This window comes from Nelumbo nucifera, chromosome 1, assembly GCF_055504915.1.
Source record: "Nelumbo nucifera cultivar China Antique chromosome 1, China Antique-T2T, whole genome shotgun sequence".
NCBI classification, from domain to species: Eukaryota; Viridiplantae; Streptophyta; class Magnoliopsida; order Proteales; family Nelumbonaceae; genus Nelumbo; species Nelumbo nucifera.
Genome location: NC_142649.1, coordinates 69,975,742 through 69,982,260, shown reverse-complemented (window position 1 = coordinate 69,982,260; position 6,519 = coordinate 69,975,742). Strand labels below are relative to the sequence as shown.

General features: G+C 36.2%; 1 pseudogene; it reads left to right on the top strand.

The window, feature by feature from the left end:
* Positions 1-4,549: 4,549 nt before the first annotated feature.
* On the top strand, positions 4,550-6,116 carry LOC148803389 (putative F-box protein At4g22030 pseudogene; annotated as a pseudogene).
* The last annotated feature ends 403 nt before the right edge of the window (positions 6,117-6,519 follow it).

Here is a 6,519-nt window from a genome sequence, read left to right as displayed (position 1 = left end):
AATCTAAAATATAATATTTCTTACAATATATATTAATAATTTAATATCTACATTTTTTTATGTTTTTTTCTTTATAATTTCTCCCTCTCCCTCTCTGTTCAGTCGCTTCAATGATAGCAGTGGCATGAGCTTTAGATTTCTGGCTTTTTATGAGGGTCGGGCTTGGGCCCAAGTTGTAGGCCCGATGGTCGGGCCGGGCTCAGGCTCGGGCCTTAAAAGAATCTGTTAATGAAGAGTGAAAACTCGGCCTAACCCGACCTATCAATAGGTCTAATGGGGAAATGTAGTTTTTAACGAAATTGGACATAAACGTCAGTATAAAGGAGAGTTAAACATCGTGAAATAAATTACTTTTGTATTAATTTTAAAATTTTAAAATTAGTTTTAAACTTGATTAATTATAAAATTAACTTACAAATTTGTATTACTTAATTATAGAAATATTTTTTATTTTTATTTCACAAATGTAATTAATATTTTTATTAATTTATTCATTAATCTTACAAATTTGTATTGAACTATTAATTGTAACCTATGTTTTATTTTGAATATTGAGATGGAGTTTAAGTTTATCCATGTTCTAATTTTTTATATGTAGAATCTGTAAATGAAGAGTGAAAGCTCGGCCCGACCCGACCTATCAATAGGTCTAATGGGGGAATGTAGTTTTTAACGACATTGGACATAAACGTCACTATAAAGGAGAGTTAAACATCGTGAAATAAATTACTTTTGTATTAATTTTAAAATGTTAAAAATAGTTTTAAAATTGATTAATTATAAAATTAACTTACAAATTTGTATTACTTAATTATAGAAATATTTTTTATTTTTATTTCACAAATGTAATTAATATTTTTATTAATTTATTCATTAATCTTACAAATTTGTATTGAACTATTAATTGTACCTTATGTTTTATTTTGAATATTGAGATGGAGTTTAAGTTTATCCATGTTCTAAATTTTTATATGTAGAATTGTTATGCATTATTGATTTGTTTATATTTCTTAATAAAAAATTATAGTGATGATACATAAATAAATGGTGAAAATTTTTTCACATTCCATTGGTTTGTTGCAAAAGGGAAGATATATAGTATGTAAATTAGTGCCAATGACATTATTAAGTTATTAAATATTAAATTATGTTTTAATTAATTCATTAATGTCTAATTAATCAACAATATTTTATCTTTTTTATATTTTATTTTACTATTAATTATTAATTAGATGACTAGTTAATTTATTATTTTTAATTAATTAACTAATTAAAAAACCTTCGATGACTACTTGTTTTTAGTAGGGGTGCTCATGGTTCGGTTAACCGAACTGTGGGGCTTTTTTTGTAATTGTACCAGTAGTATTGGTTTTTGGAAAACAGGTAAACGAAATCGAGCTGAAACCAATCGGTTAATTGGTTGAACGATTCATTTAACTATCAGTTCGGTTCATCGGTTTTTCAATTTTTTAATTTTTACAATATATATTATAAAAATATATATAATATTATATTTTAAATAATAAATAATATACCATATATTATAAATATATATATTTATATATAATGCATAATTTTTAATTTGTAATATATATAATTTATAAAAATATATGTATACCGGTCGGTTCAGTTAACCACCAGTTTTCTATATTGGTTAATCAAAATTGAACTGGTACCTTCAGTTTTTTAAAAACACCGAACCGATTGGTTCGATTAACCAATTATTCGGTTTGGTTTCAGTCAATTCGGTTTTCTGGTTCTTTTGCTCACCCCTAGTATTTAGCAAGGTTTTTAAAACTGAATCGAACAATGAACCGATTAGGGGTCCGGTTATCGGGTCGAGCAATCCGATTGTTCGAATCGAACAGATGGCCCGTTCTGACAAAAAAAATAAAAAAAAATAAAAAACGACCAAATCATTGAATGGTTCGAACGATTCAACTTCCCGGGTCAATGGTTTGTTAACCAAATCAACGGTTTTTGTCAAAATAACGGTTCTTGGGTAAAACGGAACTGGTCACCTGACTAGTTCCCGTTTTCTTCGGTCCGATTGTTTAGTCACCTAACCCAGTTGGTCGAACTGTTTGGCCCGAGAACCATCAAAGCAACCATTCCGTTTTACCCCAAACCCGATCCCTGACCAAAAACTATTGAATTAGTCAACGACCCATCGACCTGAAAACCAGTTGGACAAGCCTTTCAACGTCCAAGCCTCCCGAATTGAGATACTTGAATTGGTTGGACAAGCCTTCTTCTTGTTGAAAGTTGAAATTTGAGAATTGGAGAATGTAGAATCAAACAATCAATTAACCAGAATTTCTCAGATTGTAGATAATTGAGAATGTATGAATATGAGAGAGAGAGAGAGAGAGAGAGAGTAGAGAGACAGAGAAGAGATTAAGAGAATTGTTGAATTGGTATGATGAGAATGATGGAGGATAGGGCTATTTATAGGAATTGAACATAATTCAATTGCCCAAAATACCCAAAAAACTATATGTTATTTAGTTGTTGTGAGGGGTATTTTGGTCATTGTAAAGTTACTTATAACTTTACCCAAAATGCCCCCCTAAATTAGTTGTTATATAACTGTTGGGGGCTCATTTATATCATCTTCTCAACCCCCCATAAGCAAAATACAGAAATACCCCCTTGATATGGCTGTTTATACCTGTTGGTTTGGTATTTCTGTAACCCCCCCCCCAAAAGCTGAAACTAGCCGTTGGGCCCCTTTGGAGGGGGGGGGTGCAAGGGCTATATATTCCTAGGCTGGCCGAGCACGTCCCGCTACGGGCTTGGTGGTCCGTGTTGGCACGTGGGCCACAGGCAGCACAACACGTGCTGTCGTGCCGTGCTGTGTCGGCCCATGGACCTCAAACCCCCAACCTAGCATGACACAGATCTCTGTGCCGAGCCTAACATGGCCTGTGGATCTTCATGCTATGTCGGGCCTGGCCAGTCCAAAATCATGCTGCGCCGCGGATGGCCCAGCCCGATTTATACCTCTAATCCTACTCAAAATTAACATAGGATACTCATATTATATAAAAGCCTTTTGGGTAAATGATGTAACTATATATGGTTGAGGTTGAACAATAGTGAACGAGAACTCTAATGCTTGGATGGATTGGTGACGAAACCTCAAAAATGTTTCCAACATATGATCGGTTGAGGGAATTTGATGGTAAGAAGTTTGAGCCTGAAATTCACATGGGGTTAGACATAGATATATAAGAATGTAGAGAAGAAAAAGAAGAGGGTCGAAGGGATTTTACATGACTGGAATTACTTTAGTCAACAAAACGCAACCTATTGGCCTATTGGGTGAGGCAACCTAACTTCCAATAGTTGGGAACAACATTTGGCACTCAAACACTTTTCAGTTGAATGCCAGCTCAAGTTTAAGACTATTTGGGTTGATTTTGATCCCAGGGCCGACACCAAAAGTTACACGAGAATTAAGTATTTGAATTGCATGAAACTTAGGCTTAGCGGTTCTAGAACCACCAATGATTGGTGAACCAGCATATCCATTTCTTTTTCGTATTTCTAATACTCCGTATAATACCTAATAAGTTATTGGGTGTTTTTTAATGGTTTTAGTACCTGCGGGTCTTTTAATTAAGGGCATATTTGGTATGCTAATTAAGGGCCTGACAAATTGGAGGTATATGTACTTTCTTTTCAAAACCAGAGGGGAGATCATTGTTAGGGTCAAAACACAAATGTGGTTTAAAGAATTGTTATTTAGATGTTTTTTTTTTATAATTTTACCTAAAATTAATACAAGAGTAATAATAAATCAGTAAAAATTAATAACTTATTTTCAAAATAATTAATAAAAATTAGTATTAATATACAAAAAATAGAAATTCATCTAGAGTCACTTTCACTAAAGAGCAGCTTAGATTGTGATTGGATAAACTAGATGTAACCCAAAAAATAATACTTGAATTGAAATTAGATAAGCACCACTTAATTGAAAATGTCATAGATCTTCACCCTGAATTTTGCTTATAAATAAGTTTGTGCATTGCCCTATTTGCATTTTAAAACAAGCCCTCAACACATTCAAATCACTAAACTTAAATCAAAGTTTTAAAAATCGACCCAAAAACGAAGCCGGTTTGATTTTCAGTTTTCGGGTCAGTGGTTCAACTATCAGATTTAAATGGGTCAAATAAGTAAAATTTAAAATAATACAAAGATTTGTTGTGAATACGCGCAGGCCATTAGGGTCCTGTGGCGCTTACGCGCATGGCCATATATCCAGGCCTGTACTATTAAAACCGAAAAGGCTAAAAGCCTAAAACTGGGTCAATTGCACAGGCTTGGCCCGTTCCAAAGTTTTACTTGGTTATGCCGTTGAAAGTCAATGTATGAATGCCATGCTGACCAACCAGAAACAGTCCGATATGCCGAACCGGTTCAAGATGTTGAACGTAAGATGGAATTCCATTCAATTTTTTCGTTCTGTTTCTCTTCCTATACTCCTCCATCTTACTTTATATAAATGAAGATGAGGCTGGTCTCTTCTCCACCATCTCATCTCGCTTCTGACAACCCAATTGCAGAACAACCATAACATCGGGAACCAAATTAAAAAAATTGGCAAACTGTGAGCATCAGGCCATCAGCATATAGCATGGCGACCCTTCGAACTTCCGGTCTCCTGTGCTCTTCCTCCTCGTCATCATATTCACGACAAAGAAGAGTATCAGCTACGCTTAATACCCCAAAACTCCAACCGAGTTCTCTTTTTTTTCCAAAGATCCCAACTACGGACTTGGTTGAAGAATTGAAGTTGAGAAGTGCATACACAACAGCCACAACCATTACCCAGACAGAAACGAAGCCTTTTGACACTAAAGTTGCTACCAATACCACGAGAGATGATCATCAGGAGGTTAACTCCAAGTCTACGGTCATTGCAGAGCTTTATGCAATCATGGAAGCTGCTGCAGACAGGGCGGAGATGCATGCCAACATCCAGAAGCAGCGGAATAACTGGAACCACCTCCTTCTCACCTCCATTAATACATTCACCATCACCGCTGCAACGATGGTCGGGCTGGCAGCAACAGCTGGAACGGGAGCACCACTTGCCGCACTAAAGCTCTCATCTACTCTATTATATACGGCAGCTACTGGGATGTTGCTGGTGATGAACAAGATTCAGCCATCGCAACTCGTAGAAGAACAACGCAATGCGACAAGGCTATTCAAGCAACTTCACGGGCAAATCCGAACAACTCTTACACTTGGTAGTCCTAGTCCCATGGATGTTAAGGACGCCATGGACAAGGTGTTTGCTCTTGACAGGGCTTACCCATTGCCCTTGCTTGGAGTGATGCTTGACAAGTTCCCTAAAGCCGTGGAGCCTGCTGTGTGGTGGCCACAACAAAGTAAATTACGAGAACAGGACTTCGGTGGAAGAAGAGAAGGAAATGGATGGAGCAGAAAGCTGGATGAGGAGATGAAGCAGATAGTTGCGGTTTTGAAGAGGAAGGACACTGAAGAGTACTTGAGGCTGGGAAAGATAGCTTTGAAAGTTAACCGAGTTTTAGCCATTTCTGGTCCTTTACTCACAGGTCTCGCAGCTGTTGGGTCAGCTTTTGTGGGATGCTCTTCTCATGAGACATGGGCTGTGCTGTTGGGTGTCAGTGCTGGAGGTTTGGCAAGTGTTATCAACAGCTTGGAGCATGGTGGGCAAGTTGGAATGGTGTTTGAGATGTACCGGAGCAGTGCTGTCTTCTTTAGATGTATGGAGGAGTCCATAGAATCCACTTTGAAGGAAAAGGACGTAGAGAAGAGAGAAAATGGGGAATTGTTTGAACTGAAGGTGGCTTTGCAATTGGGAAGAAGCCTATCAGAACTTAGAGATCTAGCTGCTTCAGCATCTTCAATAGATGAGGAGGCCAAAGAAGAGTTTGCAAGCAAGCTCTTCTGATTTCTCCATGGATCGGATCCTCTCTGATGATCAAATTTTGCAGCTCATCAGACGTTTTCTAGTATTCTTTTCTGTATCTATAACATCGCCTAGAGATGGGTCCACAAATTTCATTGTTTTCTATATACTCAATTTGTTCATTCATTGTAATTGTAAACAAACAGTACATATAATTTGTTCATTCCTTATATATGATACATGTATACCAGATTGGTCATTTAAAATAGAAAAAGAAAAAAGAAAAACTTTAGTGGGGTATTTTGGTAATTTAACGCTTTCCATCATCTAACTTAACGGCCAAGGGGGTCTTTGTCTAATGACTAAAGTTCAAGTGGGTCTTTGTTGCAAAAAAAAGTATAAGGGGGACTTTGTCACTGACCTCATAATATAAGGGGGGTCTTTGTAATTTACCCTTATTTTTATTATAAATATGAATCAACGTAAACTCTCTTGTCAGTTTGCATTTGCTCGTGTTTATTTCCAGTGTAAATACGGATTGTTATAAAACTCTATTTTCGGTTTATATTTTCATGCGTTTGTTTTCAGTGTAAGGTTTACATTGAAAATCA